Here is a 26,884-nt window from a genome sequence, read left to right as displayed (position 1 = left end):
GCTAGGGGGGAGCACACACGCACACGCACATACACACACACACACACACACACACACTATACCTATGGATTCAGGAAGACTACTTACTATTCAATGAGGGGATAGGAGATTATAACGCAAGGTAGGGAGTGCTGCAGTAGAGGTCTCTACATTCAAGGAACGCTGGGAGGCCAAAGGAAGGAGTAGCTGGGGCCACAGGAAAGGCAGAAAGGTTTTGCTGAGACCCGTCTTCAATATTCAATGGGTGACTGTTATATGAGGCGTTGTGTCCACTGTGACGTTTAAGCAGAGTCTGGAAAGAGAAGCAAGAGTTCCACAGTGGAACCGAAGTGTGGAAGGAAGCGTTGCAGGTAGGAAGAATGGGTGTAAAAACGTGGAGGTGTGAGACAGCAAAAGCAGGGAGCCAGGCTGTGGGAGAGGCTGGTGGAAACAGTGGGGGAAGCAGACAGATCTTAGGGATCTCAGGCCAGGACATCACAACAAGCTTTCCGTGCCAAATTTACAAAACTGGATCTATCCAAAGGCAGTTGGTCAGACAAAAATGATCTGTGATGCATCATAAGACCGAACTCTATTGTGGTAAAGCATATTGTGGGAGGGGCAGTACAACTGTGGCCAGAAGGTCAGTTAGATGCCTCATGCGCTGCCTCAGGGCTTAGAGAGGGAGAGGTGACAATTATGAGAGACATTTGGAGGGCAGAATTGCAGAACCTGGTCGTCAGCTTCTAGGGGTGGGCAGACAAAAGAGTATAAACAGAGAAAGCTCGTACAGTGACCATATTCAGCAGTAATTACAAGGCTTTTCCTCTCCTCCCATCATGGAAATGGGAAGGTCTAGTCCATACGTTCTTCCAGAGATGCAGTGGTCATCCATAGAACCCCAACCTGGTTTTCAGACCTCAGCTAGGGAGTAAAGTAAGCCAGGAGGGCGTCAGGGAGAGGAAGGAGGGGAGCAGGGTCCAGATGGGCTGACTGTGGAAGTGTTTATCCCCTCCGTGACTGCTTTCCGAACTCCCTGACTTTCCGTTCAGGACCTTTCAAAGACTGATGCCAACCTGATGCGTCAGCCTTACCTCCTACCCCTGTCCTATACACGCACTGTACTGAAAACTAGATTCATTGCTTTCCACCTGCACACCTTTGTTCAGGCCATCCGGAAAGCCTTCCATGGCTTCCAAGTTCCAACACCACCTGCCTCTCCCATGAAGCCAGGCAGATAGCCCCCAGGAAATAAAAGGCCTCTCGGAAACACGATCTTGGCTCTTTTTCTGAGCAGCCTGGGAGCGAGGGTGAAACAGGAAGAGGTCTCTGCTTCCCGGGCCATCTCCCACTTGCAGAGGCCTAGGAAGCAGGAAGCTGGAGACACAGCAGGAGACACATGCTGGGAAAGCCTCCATTCCAAGTGCCAGGAGAGAAAATCTGATCGCCCTCTACCTGGCCCTGCGTGGACAAAGAGGCATCTAGAGGGAGGAGCCCATGCCCTCAGCTTCCACATGACAAGTGGGCACCTGGACTTTCACCTTTGCCTAGATTTCACATAATGGCAGATGGAGAAAGGGGGTAATTCCCCATAAGAAACTCAAGGTGCTGTAGGCAACCAGAAAGCAAATGCCTCCTGCAGTGGGGAACGAGCCAGAGGTTAGGTCTGACCAGAGGGCTTCAGGGGGCCAGTAAAACCACTTCCTGGCCACATCTCACTAAGAAGCCGGGCACGATGGCTGCATTGCAGGAGGCTCTGAGGCCCCCTTCAGGGCTGGAGTGGAGCTGGGAAGCAGGTTTTTCTTGTAAGTTTCCAGTCTTGCTGCGGGCAGCAGACGTGAATGGCTTATACTGATTGGGATCTTTCCTTGGGAGATCACACAGATGGCTTTTTCTTTCTCAGTATAGGATATTCAGAGTAAGAGGGAAGTAGAATTGAATGCGGAAGCAAAGGTCGCAGAGTGCAGACTCCTAGTCTTGTCTTTCACCCTCCGGTTCTGTGGCTTAAGGCAAATCTCTCAGTTTCCTCCTGTGTAAAATAGGCAATGCCAAATCCCTCACCTGATTCATCAGTTGGCAAGGAGAGAAACAAGTCACAGCTGTAAATGTGGCTGAAAACACAGCATGGCAATCGATCTGGCTATCACTATCAGAGGCACCCCATGAACAATGATCCAAATTTGTGTGTGGTCGTAGCCAACCTCTCCCTGCAATTCGCTTGCAAAAAAGATGCGTGTATATGCATGCCTATATACTCGTACACACAGACACACATGCATATGTCATGGAGACTTTTGCACAACCCCTGACATTCTTGGGTTTCATCTGAAAAGAATCCAGCCCTCTAAATATCTCCCTGGTGACATGATCCGTTCAGGAGGAGGGCTGAGAGTTTTATCACTCTTCCTGTAGCAACGTAAGTTTCTCTGGGCCTCTCCCAAGTCAAGTAAAACAGTCAGAGTTAAACGCTGGCTCAGCATTTCAGTTTTTGCGAGGACATGTGCCAGCGTGATATGGATCAAGAACCCAGGGGAGTTTTCAAACCAATAATGCAAATGAAAATAAAATAAGTTTGGGCAAGCAGCCTGCAATGTTAATACTACATTCAGGGTTATGAGCTACCTTTCCCTGAAAATTATTGCCCCGAGAGGTACTTGCTGGAAAACCAAAAATTGCTCCCTTAACTTGGAGGTTTTAATCCTTGAGCTTGAAATCTACCAGATGCCAACATATTCAGTGGGTTTCTTCCAACCTTTATTTGGATGTTAATTGCAACCCTCCTTGTTTTTATCACACATTCCCTTCCATATTTCCACGACTCCACTACTCTGCTTCCCTGGCATAGATTCGAACGTCCTGGGTAGAAACAGTTGTTCTCTGTCAGTCGTTGCTAAACATGTTGGAACTCCTTCCAGATTGTAAAATCTCATCTTGCTCCCAACTCTGGCCCACCCTTCTGGTTGCAGCAGTTATAAAGCAGGTTTTGTGAAGGCCAGTAGGCAAAGATGAGTAATTAGGCCCTAAATCTATTGAATTTAAAAGTTCTCTTGGCCTGAAAAGTGAAAAATAATTAATTTTGTGTTGTAAAAGAGGAGGGGATGCCATGTGTCGCTGTGAGGCCCCCCGAGCGGGCTCATCCCCTTTAGATGGAGATCACTGTCTGATTATTATTCCCTTATAAGTGGGGTGGGGGTGGGGGTATACACCCTGGGGCTCAGGGAACCAGTCAGGTAGGGTCTAGACAAAGAAAGAGATTGGGGTGCTTGGCATGGTCCAAGGGGGTACAGGGCAGAAAAATGGACTCCAGTGGAGATGGGAGGAGAGGGTCCACTTCTCCTCTGCTGGGGGAGCACACGGGTGACTTTACAAGGAGCCTGCATGAAGGAGGTGAGAGTACATGTCTGCCTTCCCCCAGATGAATTTCTTTTTCTTGGTTCTACCTGAGAGCCGAGGATGCTATCAGGAAGAACCACAGTCTGAAGGGAGGAGCTTCGGAAGCCGTTCGGCAGATTGGAGGAAAACCAACGTACTGATTGGACCAAACTGGCCTGTCAACAGGAGTTGAGTTCTCAGGGGAGCCTAGGGGCTGCGCACCCTCACGGAGTCCAGGGGTGGCACACTGGTCTCCCACCGAGGCAAGAAAATTGTGCCAACCCCATGCAAGTTCCCTGAAATGAGCCACAGACATTGTGCCCCATGCGACACCGCTGTGGTATAGAGTTTGGGATAGCTGCCTTTTCTGGCGTCACTGGTACCCGCATCTCCCACCTACTGCATCAGCTCTGGCAAGTTCCTCCATCCTCCACTTTACAATGGGGTTGATGATGGCACCTACTGCAAAGGATAGTTTAAGGACTAAATGATATATGTGAAATGCTTAGGACAACACCTGATCTCACAGCTCCAAGTTGCAAAACTTGATTCCTGAGAGAAAACCAAAACAGAGGATGGACAGGGGTCCTGTCCTCTGATGAGACCCACCAGCACCACATCCTGTTTATCTGTTGTTCCCTCCTGTCCCCTACTTACCTTCGTTCTTGTTCTAGACCTCTTACTAGTTGTACGAGAAGAGTTGTTGTGTCGGCTTTTCCTGCAAGGTGATTCGTCCAAAAAGCGTAAGTGGAAGATGATATATGACAATAGCTCATGGATATATTAAGCATAAACAAAGCAATTTCCTTACGGAATCCACACCGTTTAATGTGGGCTAACATGTGTCCAGCACTTCCCAGATATCACTTCGTTTTATCCTTTAAAAACTTTGCAGGGTAAATATTATTCCTGCTTGTCACAGAGAGAATCCCTTGAGCGTGGACTGGATTTACTGACTTATCTCTAGCGAATGGAATATAGCGGGAATGATGAGAAGCCCCTTCCAACATTAGGTTATAAAAAGGCTCTTGCATATGCCCTCTCCCACGTCCACACTGCTAGCTCTAAGAGGAGTCAGCCGCCAGACTGGAAAGTGTCCTGCGGAAAGATCTGCATGGTAAACAACTGAGAGGGGCTTCTGCAGTCCGCAGGGAATCCAGACTCTCAGCCCAACAGCCCATGAGAAACCGAACACAGTCAAGTCCACACAAATGACTTAGGTTAGAAGTCATTCTAATGAAATGAAAAGGTTAGAAGTGGATCCTCCCCTGATCCTCAGGCCTTCGGGGGAGAGTGCAGTCCTGGGTGACAGCTTGGCTTCCAACTTCATGACAGATCATAATTCAGGGGCTTCTAGCTGAGCTGCACTGAGATTCCTGACCCACAGAAATTGTAAGGTGATAAATGTTTGCTGTTTAAGACTGCTGAGTTTTGAGGTTGTTTGTTGTGCAGTGTTAGAGAATTGAAACAGCCATTTAAAAAAATTTTTTTTAATGTTTGTTTATTTTTGACAGAGAGAGAGACAGAACATGAGCAGGGGAGGGGCACAGAGAGGGAGACACAGAATCCGAAGTAGGCTCCAGGCTCTGAGCTGTCAGCACAGAGCTCAATGTGGGGCTTGAACTCACGAACCACGAGATCATGACCCGAGCCAAAGTCGGACGCTCAACCGACTGAGCCACCCAGGCGCCCCACGAGGATGTCTAAAGTTCAAAACTCTAATTAGAGTCCTTTCTTATGGCAGGCATAATTTCATTGCGTTCTGGGCCTCACCCTCACCCTCACCGCTGGTTCAGGAGAATAACGAAAGTGCTACGGAATCTGGCTTAACCTTGAGGGGTATACACCTGTCACGGGTCAACGTCCCTTCAGAACACCAGCTGGCCAGCTGGTATGTCCCCACTTGTATGCTCTCTGGACGCACAGATACAACTGCTAAGAGCACTGATGAGTATTACCGCCTGAAATTAACCATGGCTCTTGGGTAAAACTGGGAAGACAGATTGTGGCCGCGTTCGCCATCATGTCCCTCAGCGCCACTGAGGTCCCACTGGCACCTGGTGCTGATGCAAGCATTTGGCCCTGCTGAAAATTTCAGTTCCCTGAGATTCTCTCAGGCCGGGCCATACGATACTGTTTTCTGGGCCCGCCAGATTCTTCTACCGAGTCACGTTTCTTCATGTTCTTTATCTTTCACCTTTAGACACCACTGCCCCTGGGACATGCTTCCTGACCACTGAGCCCAGGTCTGAATTGGGTGCTCATCCAAGATTCTCCAACGGTGCCACTTCTCACATGGCATGATATTGTCCGGTTATGAACCTCTTTCCCTCGCTAGACGTACACTGCAAGATAAGCCATCTGGTCTCTTTGGCCACTGTTGCATCTTCAGTGCTTAGCACCGTGTCTAGCACCTCATAATTGAATAATAAATATTTGTTAAGCGAATGAATGCTTTGGACTCTTCAAGGCAAAAATCTGCGTCCAGAATTTACCGAGCATCTGACTCTCAAAACCTCAGAAAACGGCAACCTGGATGAAGAATGTAGGCACTAAAAGGAAGGTGGAATGCCAAAGAACATACATATTCCAAGGAAAGTGGAAGAATGAGACAGCTGTCCAGATAATGGAAGCCATCAGATGCACTTGGGCTATAAGTCGCTGATTAATTCGGCCAAGAGTGTTCAGTTGGCCTAAATTATCTGGAAAATTCCTCCTTTTGCTTTGGTCCAGAAACTCTTTTCTCTCCTTGACACCTGGATAGTTGGCAAAGCTTGTCACTACCCCCCAGAGACTGTGGATGGCTTCCAAAGCACTGACCTACCTACCTCTTACCCGGTTTTGTGTCTCTTAGTTCCGGTAGGGTCCTGGGTTCAGGGTTTCAGAACTGTTTAAGAGCGACTTTCTGTTTTGACTCATCTTGCCACTGAACTTCAGTGAGCTTCAGTGTTTGGTATTTTCTTTTGCATGTTATTCTGGCTTTGAGAATGTTGATGGCAAACTTTAGAAATATGGTGGAAGGAAAAACTTTAACACATCTTCAGAAAAAAATCTCATTGAAGTTTTATATCTCGGCTTTTGCAGTTATCTTAAACTACTAAACTGTTCACAAGAGCTGCCGGAGATGTTGCCATTCCCCCGTCCATCTCCACAGAAAGAAAATCTTCTGAACAAAAAGGCATTAAAAACTCAAATTGAAAAACTGGTTGATCTAATCAACAAGGCGAATAATAGGATGGATGCCACCTGTATCGATTAGCTTTTGCTGTAGAACAAGCCACCCACGACAAGTGGCTCACATCAACAACCACGTTTTATTTAGGTTCCAATTCTATGGGTTGGCTGGGTGGTCTTCTGCTCCCGGCTCCTGGGCACTCCCCTGTATCATGATAGGTCAGCTAGTGGTTGAGACGATCTAGACTGGCTTCCCTTACATGTCCGACAGTCTACAAGCTGTCCGCTGGGTCACTGTGATTCTCCATGTGGCCTCACGGTCCAACAGGCTGGTTCGGATTCAGCTGCAAAGCAGTCCCTGGGATCCAAGCCCGGCGAGAGAAAGAAAACTCTGGTGGACAATTTTCAAGTCTCCGCTTGCTTCGTTCACATTTGCCAATGTCCCAAGCCACACAGCCAACCAAAATTCAAGGGGTGGCCAAAGAGACTCTACCTCTTAATGGGATGCCTGCAACACCACAAGAGTGGATGCAGAGAGGGGAAGGCTTTGTGGCCACTCTGACGTTCTTTCATCGTAGCGTTTCCACGCGACTTACCCAGTCAGGTCCTCGTGGTGGCTCACTGAGGGAGCATCCATTTCCATTTGATGGATGAAGCCACTGAGGCACAGGGAGGTAAAGCAGCAGGTTCACGGTTCTACCACGAACAGAGCGGGGACTTGTACTTGGTTCTGCATTGCTCTGAAGACTGCGGTCCTAACCATTGTGCTTTGCACCTAACACGGTACCGGCTGTTAACAGGTTGCGAATCTGAATGTGAGGCTATTTTCTTTCCGTGTGTTTAGGTGGCAGCTTCAGTCTGTGTTTATCAAATGTTTTCAAGATATTTTGCAAAGATTATTTTCATTACCAGTTCAATAAAACCTCAAGTCCCAGATGCGGTTAGTCAAGCTCTCTTCTCCTGAACTTTCAAACCCTGAGGCACTTTATGGTCAGGCAGCCTCAACCCCCGCCCGCCCCCACCCCCAACTCCTTAGTGACATTCCTTCCTGCTTATAAACAAAAAATATCCTCTTTTTGGAAGCCATGAAATTCTGCGGCAGGTTCCACCCTTGAAAGAGACGAGGCTCGGAACCTCTGGGCTCATTCCCAGCCCAGGCCTCCTCTCAAGACCAAGGGGGGAGTTCAGGGCCACATCCGGGGATGTTGCCTCAGTGCATAGATAAGAGGTGGTCATGAGAGGCTTTCACGTTTCGGACAAATTATGAACCATAAAGAAATGAAACCAGAGCCACAGTGAGCCGTGCCTCCAGCGCTACTCTCTGGCCAGTCTCTACAACGTCAGATTTTCTCCATTTCTCACTTCTCCTCCGGCCTCTTCCATGCCCTTGCTTTCCACCCCTTCCACGTCCATTTCTTGGGATCCAAACATCCTTTCCTCTCCTCTCCATACCCTTCTTTGGCTGAGGAATGCCATTTAGCAGTAGAAACGAGCCCAAAAGATGCCTTCAGCTGCACTTTGAGAAGACGGACGACCCAGGAGGTGAATTACAGCCACTTGATGAATCTGGTACCCGTTTATTTTGAGGGGAAAGAAGCACATTATTTTTTTTTTTACTTACATCTATTCTAATTCTCCTCTGAAGTTTCCCATCGAGTAGGAATGAATTTATCTTCATTTGACAATTTTATGACCCAAATCAGCCAGTTCTGTCCATTTATCTGATTTAAAACGCAACCAAAGGACTGGGCTGCTTTCACAGAAATCCAAGCATGACCAGCAGTGTTCATTATCAACACAGATTTTTCATAACTTGTGAGTTTCCCAGCGTGGCTATTGGGGCCTGCTGGTTAAGCTTACCTCTTGAATGACCATTATTCAGCAATAGCAAATGATTCAGTAATGAAAACAGGGGCCTGATTTTTTTTTTCTTTTTAAAGATTTATTAAAGCACCTCAGAGGCTGTTTTTTATAAAAAACTCAGCCCTTAGAGTGGCTGACCTTAAAAATCTGTTTATCTAAGCTATATTCCCCCCAAACGCTGACCAACATGATAAATAATTTATTTAATGTTTCCTTAAATATTATTTTGTTTGGTTTAAACCCAAAGTAGAAACTCCTTCTCCCCGAAAGGAACACTGTCTCATTTTTGTATACAATGGAAACATTTGGGGACAAATAAAAGAAATAAAATATTTTTCACAAAATTTGGCTTACTGAGCGAATGCTGGCTAATCTAGGGGCTGTGGAATAAATGTGGTGATGTTAGGGTAGTTAAATTAGAAGCTGGGACTTTGAGTGAAGGTTATATACTTATTTTGAGCATTTCCTTATGCCCATAAGAAAATAAATATCCACAAATAAACACAGCCAGTAGGGCACAAAGGGGTAATCAATAGAAAAATGGTCCCCACCCAAGCCACAAGCAACACAGGGGCTGTGTTCATCTTGACAAGAATTCTTTCCCGGAGCTTTCGGTAAATCTAGAGCTCTGCCATATTGTAACCGTCCTTTGAGGAGAATCTGTTAAAGGTTCCCATTTCCCTTGCACAATTGTCCCTCAATCCACAGGACCAGTAATCCCAGAATTCCTACCCCCGGGCTATAGAAGCTGGCCCTGATGCAGGCTAGACAATCAGATTCTACTCCCTGAAACTCTGTGACTGGTTACATCACACATGGGCTCAACCTGAGCTGATTATAATCTTTGGCGTTTCTTTTTAAATTAAAAAGAAAAAAAAACAGGAGAAGAAGGGGCCTCCCTCTTTGAGCCATGGAACTGGAAGCAAAGCAGAGGCTGCCCAAGAAGGAGAGGGAAAGGAGGCCATGGGAAAAGCAGAGCTAGACGGTGGGAACGGTGATTTCTGATGACGACGCTACGTTAAGTTCCCAAAGCCTGACCATAAATTCCCCTCTCGCTCTCAGAGGCTGGCTGGAATCAGGACTGCCATGCTACTTCTAATACCCAAGAGTCTCGAATAATCCAGTGAATCAAGGATGAGACACAAGGGGCCCTCGGGGGATGTTTGTTTATTTGTTTGTCTGGCCTTAGTTTTCTCTTAGTAACTTAGATTTATGTCTATCTGCAATCCCAGCATATCATTCTGCTCATCTTTTTTTTCTTCTTCTTTTTTGATGGAAAGTTCCCTATAGAAACAGGATGGCAGGATGCCTAGTCAGATGCTTGCAGGGAAGAGTATGATGAATACATCCTAAACAAGCGAGTCCCTAAAAATACTCTTGCTGATTTTAGAACGTATCTTCGGATTAACATTAAACACGAGCGTGTTGCTCAATGACCTGGGAATCCTTACACTTTAAATATAATTATGAAACATGTCTGTGAGGGCTTATCTCCGGTCCAGCGAAAGACATCCTTGTCACCTTAAAACAGTCACCCTTTGAGTGATTGCTAGGTGCCACGTATTGTGTGGAGTGCTTTACATGTACAGCCTTATTATAACCACCCACAATCCTGTCTGGCCGCTACCCCCTAGGGTACCGTCCAACTTCACAGATAGAGAAAAGACACTCAGAGTGGTCCAGACATTTGTTCAAGGTCACACGGTTTATGAGTTGTAGAGGCTGGATGAGGTTCTGGGTCTAAGGAGCCCCAGCCTTCCTAAACCCTGGCCACTGTGAAGAGAAAGTAAACAGCAGAGGAAGAGCCACAGAAGAGACCAGCTCTGTCACACGAGATCCAGGAGGGGCTATTACGAAGAGTCATCAGTGAGCAACAAACACCGAACGTGAGGTCAGACTATTCCAGGCTGCTACCCTGGTTCTGCTGTTTTCTTCCCACGTACTTTTAGATGCATCTTTTCATCTCACCAAACCTCAGTGTCCACGGCTGTGAAGCAGGCTGATAATACTGCAACACAGAGTCTCCAGATACGATCCCGCCATCTGCAGAGGCAAATGCCACTCCTGGCGTCAAGAGGGAGGGTCCATTTGCCTCTCCTCGAATACCGGCTGGCCTCAGCACTTGTTGGGGCCGACGGGATGGGAAGGAAGTGATGTTGTGGAACTTCTGAGCCCAGGCCCGTAAGCTTCTGCTGCTTCCCTCTGGGGGCCCAGACCCCATGCTGTAAGGAAGTCGAGGCTCGACTGGCACACAATTAGGGGGCCTGGAGGATGAGCAGACATCTTGAATGTTCAAGCCCTGACCAAGCTCCCAGTGACGTGCAGCCTCGTGAAAAGCTCTAAGCAAGACCGGAAGAAAAATCGGCTCAGCCCAGGCACAAAACCGTGAGAGATAATGAATATTGTCATCTTAAGCCGTGACCCTGCAAGCTGATAACTTATGCAGCAACAGATACCTAACATGCTTATTTCACTGGGGGGTTGGGGGGATTAAATGGGCTCATATATTTATGTTTTTTAAGGTTTATTTATTTTGAGAGAGAGAGAGAGAGAGAGAGAGAGGGCAGGGGCGGAGCACAGATGAGGGAGAGAGGGAGAACCCCAAGCGGGTCCTGCACCGTCAGAACTCATGAACCATGAGATCGTGACCTGAGTCGAAGTCAAGGGTCAGACGCTCAACTGACTGAGCCACCCAGGCGCCCCTGGGCTCATGCATTTAAGAAGAGCATGAAGAACAGTGCTTGGCATTCATGCATTTCCCGGGCAAGGACTTTGTGCCAACACCGTTCTAGGCAACTGGGATACTGAGGAGAGCCAGACAGAGCCCCGCCCTCTCGGAGCTCACAATGTAGGAGGAGGAACAGTAAACGGCAACAAGAAACAATCCCAGTGCTGACTGCTGCTCTACAGAGTTGCCTATAGCAACTGTCTGTGCCTGCCGCTGATGACCCTCGGGTCGGGTGACCCTCGGGTCAGGCCTCCAGACGTCAGATGGCCGTGAAGCAGGGGAGGAGGCAGAGCCCGAGAGGCAGAAGACCTGTATCGCATGGTGGGGTGGGAGGCCTGCACCGACAGCTGTCCGAGTGACGCGAGGAAGTGAGCCACGCCCTCGTGGTTCGCCCACGATCCCTACAGCACCCACCCCTCCGTGGATTTTAATCGCTTGTCATCTGCCTACCCTCACCCACCGCAAGCTCTCGGGGGCACCCAGAGGTGTTTCTCACTCGGGTTCTCTGCGGTTGGGGCAGTGGTTGGCACCCAGCAGGTGTCCAGGGAACATTCTTGGAAACCGCGTGAATTCAGGTCCTGACCACACACTGCCCAACAGTGGGGCAAAAGTCACCGAGCTAAGAAGCGGCCCCCAAACACAGCAGCCACCCTCTGCAGGAGACACCCACAACACAGTCCGGCTCCTCGCTTCGCAGATAAGCCTGTGGGCCCCTGGGCTGTCGCGTGACCCCCCCACACACGCAGCCTGAGGAAGCCCTGCGTTACTGGGGCCCGGACGCTGGGGACAGCCCCGGTCCCCATTCCCAGGAGGAAAACGCTTACCTACACCTCCCTTGAACTGATCCCCTGCAGAAACTGCTAAAGTACAGAGGGCCCCTAGACCGTCTCCTCCTTCACCCAGCAGCCACACTGAAAGTTCCAGAGAGGACTCGTCGGGAAGGAAGGTTGATGGAGGGGAGGTTTCTGCCCGGCACCCCCCACCCCACCTCATCTGCCCCTGGAAACTGTGCTGCGGTACAGCGGGCCTCCTCAAAAACACCAAGTTCAGTTTCAAAGACAACACCTTGGTTGTGTGCCCCCCACAGGCCCATGGGCTGTGCCTCATCCCCCCCTCTTCCCCCCACCCTCCTCTTTATCCTCCCAGGACCTGATAGCAGGAGGGCGCCTCGTCCTCGGAGCGCCCCCACATTCCACAAAGGGGGCCTTGCTGTTTGCCACTCTGGGAGAGAAAGCCCATCACGGGCCTTCCCGATGGAGCTCGCTCTCTCTCTCTCTCTCTCTCTCTCTCTCTCTCTCCGCCTCTCCTCCAGCTGCTCCTGGTTCAAGCCGCTGCCTGCCCTGGCTAATAATGCCTTGTCACGCAGCGACAGAATTATGGTCTCACACTGGCTTCACATGTCACAAATAATTGTGCTCCTTGCACATCATATTGAAGTTGTCAGGACTCTCTTACGCCTATAATTTGTGTGAGTTGATCATACTTTGGTAAATCAGCAGGTCATGACCTGTGCCCTTTAGCCCCAGTGGCTGGCTGAGAGCGACCTACAAATCTCGTGACAGGGACAACAGAGAGGGTATGAACTGTTCAATTGCTCGTGTCTATCACCCGCCACGGAGAAGTGCTCTCGCCTTTTGCCGTCACTTTAAATGGACCAGCGCGGCACCCCATGACATCCTGCCTTTGTTTCTTCACATCTGTTTCTCCCCCTTAGGTTATTTTGAGCACTTTTGGATATTCCTCTTTTTTTTCTTTACCACAAGACCTTTTGGTGCCAAACCCAACTGTCTTTTCTTCCATGTGTTTTAAATAAATAATAATAAGAAAAAAACCTCTGGCATTTGTGATAAAGTCAGCAGACCTCACTCTGTGTCCAGCCCAACTGAATAGTGTTTCCCTCTCGTTCTAGCAACGGTTAAATCCCTCTGGCAGCTTTATGGGCTCCTTTGCTAACACTTTATTGGGTACCACGTTCACAAATAGTGTTCCTGAGCCTTTGTTTTCATTAAGGTACAACATGTACCATCAAGTTGCATTTAATTCACTGCTTCTATATTTTATACACTGTATCACTGACCGAGACCTTCTGTATCTAATACTGAAAAGAGAGTAATAAAGTTTAAAATGCTTTTACTACCCAATATCTTCAATAATTGACTTCTAAAAAAAAAAAAAAAAAAAAAAACCAGTGAAAAAGAAGTAAGACGACCAAGTTCTGGCCAGACTGATGTTCTGCAGATACACTGGAGTGAGGTCAAGAATAAAGTGGTTTTATGTGCATCTGTTTCCAGGAAAGCTGTGGTATGTAAGTTAGGTGCTTAGAGAGCTGCTAACTCTCTCCTTGGGTTCAAGACAGAGAAGATGATGGGAGTGTGCATGTGGATATCCACTCCAGTTGCTTCTTTGGCCATTCTTTGGCAAAGCTACTCCACCCCCACAGAAAAGTACACTAATCCGGCAGGTCCAGAGGCAGATGGCAACATCCAACGTCCCATCCTTCGATGCCAGAGTGTGTGGACCATGCCATCTGTTGGTACAACGGCAGGTGTAGGGCGATGGGTAAAATGGAAACCAAATGAGCCAAGCCCTCACTCCACCCCGTACAAGGCACGTGCATTTAATTTCTAAAGGCATCAACCGAGGGGACGTGAACCAAGAAGGGTAATTAGCAGCACACACAACCAACACCAAGTTCGAAGGGGGACACGAAGCCAGGTCGTTCCACTGTTTTGGAACAAGTGGCTGTCTGATTCATAGGCACAGACCGGGACTGATTCTAGGCACTAAAAGATATTTCACTTTTGACTCAATTTACAGACTGCTAGTCACCAGTGTAGGGCAGGGAGTGGGACAAGAAGCGGGGTGGAGGAAGGAAATGTAGAGGCCAGGTCACAACTGTAAACCTGCAAAAAAAAAAAAAAAAAAAAAAACCCATCTTCAAAGCTAATTCAGTGCAAATGTAGACGGTCATGGCTTCTACATTTACCTTTTAGCTCTGTTCGCTGAAAGAATTCAGTGGAAAGGCGGACAGGGTTTCAAACCACTGCACCACCTCTAACCAGCCTGGTGACCTTGACAAATGACAGCCACTCTCTGGGTCTCAGTCTCCTCATCTATACGGGATTTGGCATGTAGTGGGCGGTGAGCATATCTTGATTTTGTCTCAGTCTGGATTCTCATTTGTGAGCAAAGTAGCCCAATGGCTAACTGAAGCAGAAAAGGAATTTAAAAGGAAGATGTCACATGGCTTACAGAGTCTACAGGAAGCCTGGAGAGCTGAGATGGAAAATGACCCCGAACCAAGAGAGCTGCAGGGCAACAAACACAGTTGAGGTCATGCCTTGGGCGTTGTCTGGTTACGATGCTATCCTCGACACCACGACCACCGGCCATTTGGTGCCACCACCCAACTCCAGACTTCTCTATGAGCCTCTGCTTTGTCCCTTCCAGATTCAAAGTCCCTGGCAGCATCTTTGAATGGCCAACCCCAACATGGCCATGCCTAAGCTGTTAGAAGTCAGAAGGAGAAAACAGACTTAGAAACTTGGAAGATGTTCACCATAGCTCCGGAAAATCCTTGACCAAGTATTCTCTTCATTCTTGTTCACTATACCGAGCTCGGGGAGAGTGGCGTTCAGGTTCCAGGTTTTCCTCACAACCACTTTAATATAGTATATTTTTTGTAACCTCTTCAGCTTGTCCAAAGCCACATAAAGACAAAGTGACAATGTTTGGAAGGAAAACCCACACATCTCTGATTCCTGTTGTGTCCACACTAGTGCACATGGAGTGACTATGGAAAAATTCCAGAAGAAAGTGTGGGACGATGGCTCCCCACTGAAGCTGCAAACGCTGGCTACCAAGTGCAAAGTCACTTTTGACTTCCGAATCCGTCGCCGGTGAGACACAGTTTTACAGAAGTGCCTCAGCTGGAGAAGCAAAATGGCACCTTGGCCAAGTCTACAGATAGGGAGAGGATGCCAAAAGTACCCTCAAAAAACTGGAAGATTCAGTTATAAACTCCATTTTGAGCAGTTATGTTCTAGGCATTAGGCTAAGTGCTTTTGTGGCATTATTCTACTTAACGGTCAAAATACATCAGCAAGGTATTTATTATTATCCTTATTTGACAGATCTGGAAATCAAGGTTCAGAGGCTAAGAGCATGCGGAATAACATAGACATGGCACAAAACCTGGGCCTCAGAGCTTTGGCTTCAAAGCAGCACATGCCCACAGACGTCGTTGAGTAGTGGCAGGGTGTAAGAAGGACACCGGAATCTCAGGGTGTGACAGCACGGGGACTTAAGAAATTCCTGACGATCTCCTAATCTCAAAACCAGTATTGTTTGGACTGAGCAATCAAGGGACAAAAAGCCAAGGAAGATTTCATGATCTGGAAACTCTCAGTCCCTTTAATATGAAAATGCTCGACATAAAGTATTAAAGATGTAAGGATTCCTAGGTTGCAGGCTGCCAAGGGAGATTAAGAGCTTCTTTCCCCAAATGAAGTGCATAGTGTATCCATTACGGGGCATGGAGATTTCTCCTCCCTCCCCCCCACCCTCTCCACTTAATAGGCAAAATGCTAGAAACTTTGAAGAAATGTTTTCTTTGTTCTTCAAGTTCCAAGATTAATTAGGTATAAGCCATGTTTCAAAATGTTTCGTCATTTATTTGTAATTCTCCCCAGAGCATGTATAGTAACTTGGCTCAGAAAGCATAGATCACATTGCAAATACTACTCACACGCTGAAACTTTTTGTTTCCTTCTCTCCCCCTCTCTGCTTTCCCCTATGACACTGGAGTTGAAGAACAAAGCCGGATTTCAATCCGAGAGCACGCCCCACTCTGTATGGATCTCCCTGGCCCGTCTGTAACCTCCGGAAGAGGGACTGCAACTGGAAATGGCCAAGGGGGGCAGCCTGGGACCCACACGTGGATGGAGGCTTTGGGGTTGCTTCAGTCCCTGGTCAAGTAAAGATGGGCATTTGCTTTTAGACCACCTTTATCTCTCTATCTCCATCCATGCCACCCCACCCTCCTTCCCGGGAGTAGCTCCCAAGTAAAAACTAGCGAGCAGTGTTAGTACAGTGGTAAACTGTGAGGGCCTGACTCAGCTCTTGGAGCTTTGTTTCTCCTATCTGTAAAATGGGGACAATAATAGCCTGTGAGATGCATTAGGGCAATCCTCGGATTGAATACGGCTTCGTGCGGTACTCCATTTAGAGCATGCTTTCTTTGAATATTTCCTGTTGCTTTTATTACTGTCAGTTTGGCTCAACTCCCCACGCCAAACATGCACACGTGCCCACACACCCCCCCTCGCCCCCAGGGCTGTTCCTTCCTCCTCCTGTCAGGATCCCTCACCTGCAGCCTCTCACTTTGAGGCAGCCCCTCACTTTGGAGTACCTTCGTCGCCACATTTTTTGCTTCCCTTCACTCTTACCGAAGCAAATACTCCTCTTCCAAAGCTCAGATCCAAAGTCGTCGCCTCCTCCTAGAAGCCTGCACTAGTAGTCCCAAGAAGTACCAATTATTTGCCCTGTGCTCACTGTCCTCACTTTGCAGACTATTAGAACTAGTTGAACAGTTTGGTCGCCCTTATGGGCAGGGTGCGGCCAAGGGTGACGCATGGGCTGGATAAACTTCACCTGCCTGGAGTTTCGAAGTATGTTACACTTGGGGCACCCGGGTGGGTCTGTTGGTTAAGCGTCCGAATTCAGCTCAGGTCACGATCTCGCGGTTCATGGGTTTGAGCCATCGCCCTACCCATTGAAAAAATGGAGGGGTGCCTGGGTGGCTCAGTCGGTTGAGCGTCCGACTCCAGCTCAGGTCGTGATCTCATGGTTCATAGGTTCAAGCCCCGCATCAGGCTCTGGGCTGACAGCTCGGATTCTGTGTCTCCCTCTCTCTCTGCCTCTTGCCCGCTCACGCTCTGTCTCTTTCTGTCTCTCTCCCAAAAATAAACATTTAAAAAAAATTTTTTTAAGTATGTTTCACTGACCCACTCGGTGCATTAGTTTCCTAGGACTGACATACAAAAAGTGCCACAATCTGAGTGGCTTACACCACAGACATTTATTGCCTCACAGTCCTGGAGGTTTGAAGTCCGAGATCAAGGTCTCAGCTGGGTGGGCTCCTTCAGGGCTCCAAGAAAATCTGTTTCCGGCTTTGCCGCTAGCTTCAGATGCTCTGTTGCCAATCTTTGGCATTCCTTGATTTGTGGAGCATCACCCTGATTTCTGCCTTCATCCTCACATGGCGTTCTCCCTGTGCATGTCTGTCTCCATGTCCAAATTTGCTCTTTTTATAAGGACACGTTACATTGGTTTAGGGCCCACCCTAATGACGTCATTTTTTTTAAATGTTTACTTATTTTATTTTGAGAGAGAAAGACTGCACGCATGAACAGAATAGGGGCACAGAGAGAGAGAGAGAGAGACAGACAGAGAGACAGAGAGAGAGGGGGAGAGACAGAATCCCAAGCAGGCTCTGCATTGTCAGCGCAAAGCCCGACACGGGGCTCGATCTCATGGACCACGTGATCACAACCTGAGCCGAAATCAAGAGTCAGACGTTTAACCAACTCAGCCCCCCAGGCTCCCATTTTAAAAAAAGTTGTTTAAATTTATTTTACCTAATGACTTCATCTTAACTTGACAATCTATAAAGACCCTCTTTCCAAATAAGGTCACATTCACAAGTGCTGGGGGGGGGGTCAGGACCTCAACATCTTTGGGTAGACACAACTCAACCTATAGCACGGCGAGGTAACAGCTCTGAGGCTATATTTGAAGTCAGAGGATAAGTCAGGGCCGCATGGGTTTATTCCTCGCCTAATTATAGCAAGGGCAGGGTGCTGAGTAGTCTGAGCAGGTCTCACCATAGTAACACCTGAGCCTGTATTTCTCCTCAGACTCAGGCTGGTGGTTCTCACCCTGCCTGCTACAATAGAATTACCTGGGAATCCTAAGGACAAGACAAATAAAACAAGACAAAAACTACCACTTCCGGAGGTGGGGGAAGACAGAGTCGATCTGTCTTCAAGCATCATCATTTTAGGTACAGCCAGGGCTGGGAACCTCTGTACTAGACTAAACATACGAGCAACCGATGTGGTTTTTCCCTGGTCCAGCCTGAGAGGCATTTCTTGCTTGGGGGCTGACAATGTACTCAGGATGTTTAAATGACTCTTGAAAAATTAAACTGACCTCTTACGTAGAATTTTATGAAGAATATAGAACGTTAAACTTCTCCAGATGGTTGACATTAAGGAGGAAAGACTCTCCTTTGAAACAGGCAGCCATTGCCTTATTGTTAGACTAGTTCTGATGGTACCGACTCCTGACCAAGGGGAGAAGTGTAGGCTAAGTTTTTAGTCGCACACGGTAAGTACTCTGAGATCCAGGAGGGAAAGGTTTTGTAAGTGAAGACACCATTGTTGGCTACTCCCGTGGTGGCCGGAATGATATTCCAGATTAATACTCGATCTGGCTGGCTGGTTCACCAGGGACGTGGTAGAATCGATGCCTGGCCTTTCGACTGGAGAAACGAGCTGGTGTATGAGGGTATGCAGACAGCTGGAGAAAAATGAACAATTTGCTGGCCAGGCTTTTGGTAGAAAAGATCGCAAGAGCACTGATAGTGATAATAATATTACTAATAATAGCTAACACTGATATGAGTACATTTGCCCCTGATGGTTATAGTACGAACGCCTGTATCATTAACTTTTCAGGCCAATTTTCTAACGGCCAAAATTCCGTTTTGAATATACGGCTACTCGAATGCCTACCTTCTTCCCTGTGTCTTAGAGATACGAACACAAGGAAGATTCTTTGGAAGTTGAAGGCATCTTTATCTGGCACAGGTCATTGAAGAGTCTAGCAGGACAAAAGATGCCCAAATGGGTGTGTCAGTCTTTGGTGAGCTGAGGGCCAGATGCCGGAGCACAAGTTGCGAGAAACAGCAAAATAACGGGCGTGTAGGCCTATAAAAGGACTGGGAAATTACTCATTCTGATCAAATTCCTTTTTCTTGTTTCAGAGGGAATTGCGGGAGGAGGAGGAGAGGGAAATGGTATAGTCCGTGAGGACTGGCTGCATGGTTAGTTGCAGAAGGTACAAATCCCAGAGATGTAAACGATGCCTAGGGTAGCGCTGTCTTCACCAGAATGCATAGAATAGCACAAATGATCTTTCGTCATTTCCACAAGTTTGCCCTCAATTTGATTACACCGGTCCCAGCAGATCGCGCCCAGCAGAAAGGGGAGGAAGGTACAAACTTTGCCTGGGTCACGTGAGTGACGGTCAGGTTAGGGACCGAGGAGCCCTCTTCTGCCAAGAAGTTGATCTCCAGTATTTATTTGGGTGCAAACCAAAGTAGAATAATGGGGAAGGAGGTCCTTCATGTAAAAGAAACTCAAAAGCTTTACAGACTGAATTAGGTGTAATCCTTATGGGATCCCTAACAGCTCATAAATAACTTTTAATGAGATTTCCAGCAAGTCAAATAGCACGTGGGGGAAAAAGTATTCTTTTTTATTTTTGTTATTTTGTTTTCAATAAAGCACATACTTCATATTGTTGTTTTCCCAACCCGTAACCGAAAGAAGGGAAACCATTTCAATAAGAAGAGATTAGTACTGAAAATATTTAATTAACTGATAGGGACAGGAAACGCTTGAATATGTCATTGAAAACTCTTGACATTGACCACTAATCTATGGAAACTCATAGAGCGGAGTCTAAAGCATGTTCCGGAGTTAAGCAGAGAAATAAATCAAGGTTTGCAAATGTCATTTAAGTTTTCACCTGTCCCACGATTCAAAATTATTGGCTTCCCAATGAAAAGCATATGTTGTGTCCCTTGCCTGGGGAGTAGTAATGAAGTGAGGCAGACACTCTCCAGCTCTCCCTCCCATCGTGCCCCTCTTGATTTCCCATCGAGTGAAAATAATTACTGTATCCTTAAGGGAGCGCTTCCCTGGCTTCCCTGCGTCTGGTCTCCCGATAAGCACTGCCATGCTGGCTCCTCTAGCCCTGCCCCTCTTCCTTGAGGGACCACGGTTTGATTTATGAGAAAATAGTTGGCAAATTGCAGTGTCCGTCTTGATGGATGACATCATTTGGACCATTTTGCCGATCACGTATGACTACCTTTTTTTGTTTAGCCTCGTCGCAATTGATCCGCAGCTCCAACAGCCGAAGACGGCGGGGGGGGGGGGGGGGGAATAGCAATCGCCTTTTTCTTGGAGAGGCCACCAAGCAGAAAGGGCTCTGGCCTTTTGTTCCCTTGAAACCCACAAGTGGTGTTTGGACCCTTTACAAAGAGCGCTCATGGATGGTATCTTCGATGATCCGAAGACTTAGAGGAAGGCAACACAGGCAGAGTTCCCCTCATTCAGAAGAAGGAAAAAAAGTGAAATTCCGGAGAGACGGAGTGCTTTGCCCAAGGTCACACAGTCAGTCAACTGTGGGGTTCAAATCTGGGTCTTTGGACCCCAGAGCAAGTGCCCACTTCTCCTTCTGTTGCTTCTAGGTGGAGGGGGATGTACGTTTAATGACAGAATCGAACTTCCTCTGTACTAGTCGCTTCTATTCCACCTTCTCGGGCACAGTTACCGCTGTGGCCCTGACTCATCCCCACACCTCTGATGTCTCCTTCCCATCTCTCCTCCTGGCTACCACCAGCCTTAGAGTTCTACAGACCAAATCTGGTGTGTGGCCGCAACTACTTAACAATGTTACATGTCTCCCCTGTCCCCCTGCTTGTCTCTCAAAACTTTCCATTTTATCCCCTCTAACAGGAAAGTTATGGCGGTGTGGGGTGGAGTCCAAACTTCCGTGAAATATCGAGCTTCATCTTAAACTTTAATGTGGATTTTTTACTCTACTCAATATATTCTTAGGTGTTTGTTTGGTCTCGTTTTCATTTAGAAACGGAGTATTTCTCTAAACTTCTTTGAGTACAATCAATGCCCAGGAAAGCTACCTCATCTTTAGCCTGCACCTTTGTGCACTCCCTAGTGTGCCCCCTAGTTTGAGGAGCTAGGTCCCAGGGGATCAAGTCCAGAGCGTGGCGTAGACTAACAGGTTCTTGTAGAGCTGGTCCTCCCTCCTCTGCCTCATTTCTACCACTCACCCCCCAACTCCCTCCCACTAAAGGCACCCCAAACCTCCATACATCAGTGACTTTGCACATACTGTTCCCTCAGCCTGCAAGTCTCTTCTCCCTTCACCTCCAGCATGCATGGTTTGCATCCCTGGGACGTGGCTGTGGTTCTATCCCCTGCACCCCATTCATGGTAGCAATTAATCCTTTGGGTGCTAATCACTTAATGGGCATGTCTGTCTTTGCCATCAAACTAAGCTGCCCGTTATCTTCACCGTCCCATACCAGTGCCCTGTAGACCTGGCACAGATGAGGCAGTAGGTAAATACCGGTAAAAGGAAGTAACACATTTTCACTAGGAAATTTTGTTTTCTGAAGCTAGCCTAATCGCTTGTATCGTATAGCTTCTAAGAGCTTCCACGCATTCAAAAAAAAATAAAACTCCAGGGAGCATCTCTTATGTATGCCAGGCGCACGATCTAATTTAATGTTTGTATTCATGCCACGAAGCACACACAGTCGCTCTGACTTCCCTCAGCCCCTTGACATGACTTAAAGGTAAAGTCCAGGCACTGGACTTGGACTTCTGGGCTCCACAGGCCCCCTCCCTGACAGCTCTGTATGACCTCAGCTTCTTCATCTGTAGAAGGGGATGATAAGGTACAAATGGGAGGCAGCATCCTGAGGTGGTGACGAGCAGGGGCTCCAGGAATAACAGCCTAGGTCACGGATCAGCGAACTACAGCACATGAGCCAAATCCAGCCCCCCGTATCGTTTTGTGTGGCAGAGAGTGATGTTTATCACTTTAAACGCGCCAAAAAACCAAAAGAGTAATGATACGCTGCGACACACGAACATTAAATAAAATTCCAATGTAGATGTTGACCAATAAAGTTTTATTGGAACACAGCCCTGCTCGTACGTTTCTATGTTGTCTGTCACTGCTTTTGTACGACACCGGCGGTGTTGAGCAGCTGTTCACAGAGACTGGTCAGCCCGCCAACCCCCAAAATACTGGCTTTCTGACCCTCTACAGAAGTGGGCTAATCCCTGACCTGGGTTCAAATCCCAGCTCTGCCCATTACCAGCTCTGCGACCAGTTTTCTCTATTGCAAATTGGAGATCATTTTCAAAAAGTGGAGATAGTAATTGTGTCTGCTTCCCAGGGCCTCAGGAGATTAATAAAGTGGTTGGTAAGGGCCCAGTAAATGTTAGCTAATATTACTAAGCTACCTTCCCCGAGGACTAGAATTTGCCAAGTAGCAGAGCGGGGGGAGAAGGGCGTGCTAGTGCCAGCTGTGTGTGGAGCTCCAACTTGACCGATTCAGAGAGGCTGAGGTGAGATGTAAGCCAAGCTGAGTAGAAGGAAGAAGCCAAGGGCCTAGGTACAGGCGCCCAGGGGATCCCCCGTGAGCACCCTTCCAAACGGCCTGCACACAACCAAGGCCGGATCACAACGTGAAGAGTTCCACATTGGGTTTAGATGGGACCAGCTCAGAAGCCGGTGAAAACCAAGCAAGGGGTAGAAGTAAAGGGTTCTGGAAGATTCCTCAGGTCTCAGACAGCATTCCACTCAAGGGCTGGCTTAAAGGGATAGGCGTGCCATTCCCATCTACTGATGAGGAGACAGAAGCTCCAGGTGGGCCAAGGGCTTGCCCAAGACAATACAATTTGGAAATGACTATATCCAAAATGCCCTACGCCCAGCCCAGGGCTTTTCCCTCTGCTTCACTCTGCCAACTTTCCTACTCAATGTCTCAGTTTCAATCCTTCGGTGGCCCTTCTGAACACCATCAGTACTAAGGGAAACGAGCTGGTCTCTGTTGTGTTGTTTTGTCTTTTCCAAGAACAGAGAAGAGTGATTTTTTTTTAAACCATCAAGCAAGAATTAAGGGTGTTTTCTCCCTCCCAGCAGTTAGATTCCTTGCTGCTGGATGCAGTGGGCACCTGTTCTGCCGACTCAGCTATGTAGCCAGGCCTCTGATGGGAGCTCTCGCCTACGTCTCCTTCACATAGTTCAATGACAATGACAACCCTGCAGATGGCAAATTGTTCGTGACATTAGAGCAGTAAGGATCCAAGACCCATTGAAAGAAGTTAGGGGTGGAGCACCTGGGGGGCTCAGTCGGTTACGCACCCAACTTCCGCTCAGGCCATGATCTCACAGTTCACAGGTTCAAGCCCCGCTTCAGGCTCTGCACTGACAGCTCAGATCCTGGAGCCTGATTCGGATTCTGTGTCTCCCTCTCTCTCTACCCCTCCCCTACTCGTACTCTCTCTCTCAAAAATAAACATTAAAAACATTAAAAAAAAAAAAAAGAAGAAGAAGAAGAAGGAGTTAGGGGAAAAGAAGGCTAAGAAAAGCAACAAGTAATTCAAGGATCTAGGCTAAACATAAACCTATAAATCTCAACAGACACTTGATAAAAAATGTCTTTACAATGTCTACATGTCTTTGAAAGAAAGTTCCAGATCCGAAGCTCCTCTTATTTATTATTCCTAACAAATGTGACTGCCGAAGAAGCCTAGGTTCAGAAAGGCATCCTCCAAGGGCAGGGCGGAGACAATTATGCTTCAGAGCCTGGAGACCCAGAATGTTTTGCTGCTCAGTCGAAAGTGGGGATTCTTGTTTATTTGACAATTTTTCTTCCTTGGACATTGTATTTAAACAAGTGTCTCCTTTTGGTCCAGTGTTTCTTCAAATTTATTTATAGAAGAACTTTTCCTTCCCCCCGTCTAATCTGTTTTTCATATTTTGGTGAAAGGGATAATATATAAAATTTTACAAGGGTTTAGCTTTCTTTATATTTCCTAAATGTCAGCATCTGGTGTTCCCATTAAGCAAGTGATGTCCATTCACAGACTGGCTCCATCTTTAATTCATGCTAAAGAGCAGTGCAGAAATTTAAAGAATACACCGCCTTCCTATGTCTTTGGGGAAGCTTCTTTTTTAAAAAAAAAAATCTATCTAGCATTCTTTGGTTAGTTTCATTCTGCTCATATCTTTGATTTTCAAGGTTTCCCCTTTAAATCTCTTTTCCCAAATGACAAAATACGGAGCATTATTATTTTCTGAGTTCTGCCAAAAGCATGCTTTTTTATGCTGTAAGTTTCTCACTAGAACGCACTGAAATTTTAGGCTTTAGGGCTGAGGAAAGAGGGAGAGCTAGCAAGCAGAATGCACACAGAGTTTCTCATTACGCATTACAATGACCCTCGAAATACTATACTCCTGCTGAGAGCGCCTAAGATTTGGTAAGACTTTAGAAAGCTCCAATTTGAGTTTATAATCTCCTAAAAGTGATATAAATCCAAAGGTTTGCTTGGTTCCTGTGATGTCACCAATACATTTAATTATGTGAGAGAAACGTTTGGATAGCATCATGGAAAACATACACACGCAAGTGCACACACACGTACGCAAGATGCAATAGTTCAACCACGGGCCAACGGATTAATGCCAATTTCGGAATCGTCACCTAAAAAAGTCTTGTCTACAAATCTTTTATAACGTTGGGGTGCCTGGGAAGCTCAGTCGGTTGAGTGTCTGACTTCGGCTCAGGTCACGACCCTACGGTTTGTGAGTTCTAGCCCCGCATTGGGCTCACGGCTGTCGGCACAGAGCCCGCTTTGGATCCTCTGTCCCTGACTCTCTCTGCCCCTCCCCTGCTCATGCTCCCTTTCTCTCTCTCAAAAATAAATAAACATTTAAAAAATCCTTTATAATGCTTTCATTATTGTTGTTGGTAATAATAATAATGGTTTGAAACAAAATTATAGTTTGGGCAAAAAATAGTGTTGTCCCTCATTTGCCGAGACCGTCCCCTCGAACAAGGCTTTGTTGGGCAGTTTGCATTTTTTTAATATGTGGGCACAACAAATTTCTCCTTAAAGTCCTCTGCACATTACAATCACTTATATATAGAAATCCATTTAAATTGACAAGCTGATGAATGGCCTGTCCGGGTAATATAAATGACGGTGGGTAAACATATTGGGTGCAATGTATTTTAATGATGTCTAAACAGTCAGATGTTAGTACACCTAGCTGGGAAAGGTCTGTTGAAATTGAACCTGCTTGTTTTCTTCAAGTTTGTTCCTAGTAATTTATGAGTTTGAATGTGGTCTGCAAGTTTGTGTTTCCTCTGGTTTGCCCTCCTTTGGAGTTGAGTTGGGGCTCTGCTCCATTAGGCTGGCAAATGAGATGCCTTGAATTTAAGTAGTTCCTGGGAGTGGAGTTGCTTACACACAATTAGTCCCCAAAATCAGAGTGAATCACTCATTCCTCTGCAACCTCACACGGCCCTGGGGGTTCTGGTTCTAGAAAGAGTGTAGAGCAGTGCGTGGGTTGGTAGATGGGCTGGAAATCATGTGAGGTAACATCAAATACGTAGCATCATTTATGTTGTATCTTAGCCCAAAGTGTGTAATTGAGCCCATCGGGTTTTTTTTTTTAATGTTTATTTATTTTTGAGAGAGACAGAGTGTGAATGGGGGAGGGGCAGAGAGAGAGAGAGAGAGGGAGACACGGAATCCAAAACAGGCTCCAGGCTCTGAGCTATCAGCCCTGAGCCCAACGTGGGGCTCGAACTCACGAGCTGTGAGATCATGACCTGAGCCGAAGTCAGTTGCTCAACCGACTGAGCCACCCAGGCGCCCCAAGAGCCCATCAGGTTTTAGATAGTGGATCCAGCTTATCAGAAATAGGGGCGGTACAGCAGCAACAGAAACACCACTCCAAGGAAACAACCAGACAAACCGAAGACAGCAGGGCATGTCCCAGAGCCTCTGGCCTGACCTCTTCACCAAGTCGGTGGCATAGAGAAGAGATCCGAAGGCCATCGCGAGTGCACGCAACGTATTGGTATTATTGGTAGTATTGGTTTATACTGCAGTTTGGACAGGCACCTGTAATGGATATTTTGGCTCCAGTTGGGGGAAATTAAATATGGTCCGGCTTTTAGGAGAGAGAAAATTTTACTAAAGTGGAAGGGTAGAGTTGACCAAAAAAGTAAGTTACAAAAGAGGATGTGCAGTATGATCTCATGTTGGCTAAAATTTTAAAAATAAAAATAAAAATGTGAGTGTGTGCACACGCGTGTGTGTGGGTGCGTAAAGATCGGGAAGGGTATGCACACATATACTAAATTGCACTGGTGACTTTGGGGGTGTGTGTGTATTAGTTTTCTGTCACTGCTATAACAAATTACCACAAACTTAGTGGCTTAAAACAACACAAATGTATTATAGTTCTGGAAGTCAGAAGTGTGAAAACAGGTGTGTGAAAACAAGAAGCCAGAGGGTGAAGAAAGGTGGTTCGGTGGGTTAAACGTCCGACTCCTGATTTTGCCTTAGGTCATGATCTCACAGTTCGTGAGTTCGAGCCCCACATCGGGCTCTACTCTGACAGTGCAGAGCTTGCTTGGGATTCTTTGTCTCCTTCTCTCTCTCTGCCCCTCCCTACTCATGCTCTCTCTCTCTCTCTCTCTCAAAATAAATAAACTCTAAGGAAAAAAAATAGTGTGAAAACAGTCTCACTGGGCTAAAATCAAAGTCTCCTTCTGGAAGTTCTGGGGAAGAATCCACCGTCTTGCTTTTTCCAGCTTCGAAGGGCGGCCCGCATTCCTTGGTTCTTGGCCCCACATCGCTCCGG

At 47.1% G+C, this 26,884-nt stretch overlaps 2 long non-coding RNA genes across 2 annotated transcripts in view; one reads left to right on the top strand and one right to left on the bottom strand.

Moving 5' to 3' along the window:
• Window positions 1-26,884, bottom strand: part of LOC121037242 (uncharacterized) — a 75,533-nt gene that overhangs the window by 11,543 nt on the left and 37,106 nt on the right. The window lies entirely within an intron of this gene.
• LOC121037243 (uncharacterized) lies at window positions 8,325-16,114 on the top strand. The gene is made up of 2 exons (XR_005793671.1): window positions 8,325-9,405; window positions 15,923-16,114. It is a non-coding gene; the product is annotated as an uncharacterized LOC121037243 (long non-coding RNA).

Source organism: Herpailurus yagouaroundi, unplaced genomic scaffold (genome assembly GCF_014898765.1).
Source record: "Herpailurus yagouaroundi ecotype Mexico unplaced genomic scaffold, PumYag 163, whole genome shotgun sequence".
NCBI classification, from domain to species: domain Eukaryota; kingdom Metazoa; phylum Chordata; class Mammalia; order Carnivora; family Felidae; genus Herpailurus; species Herpailurus yagouaroundi.
Note: the sequence above shows the minus strand (reverse complement) of the source record. Positions and strands in the feature narration are given on the sequence as shown.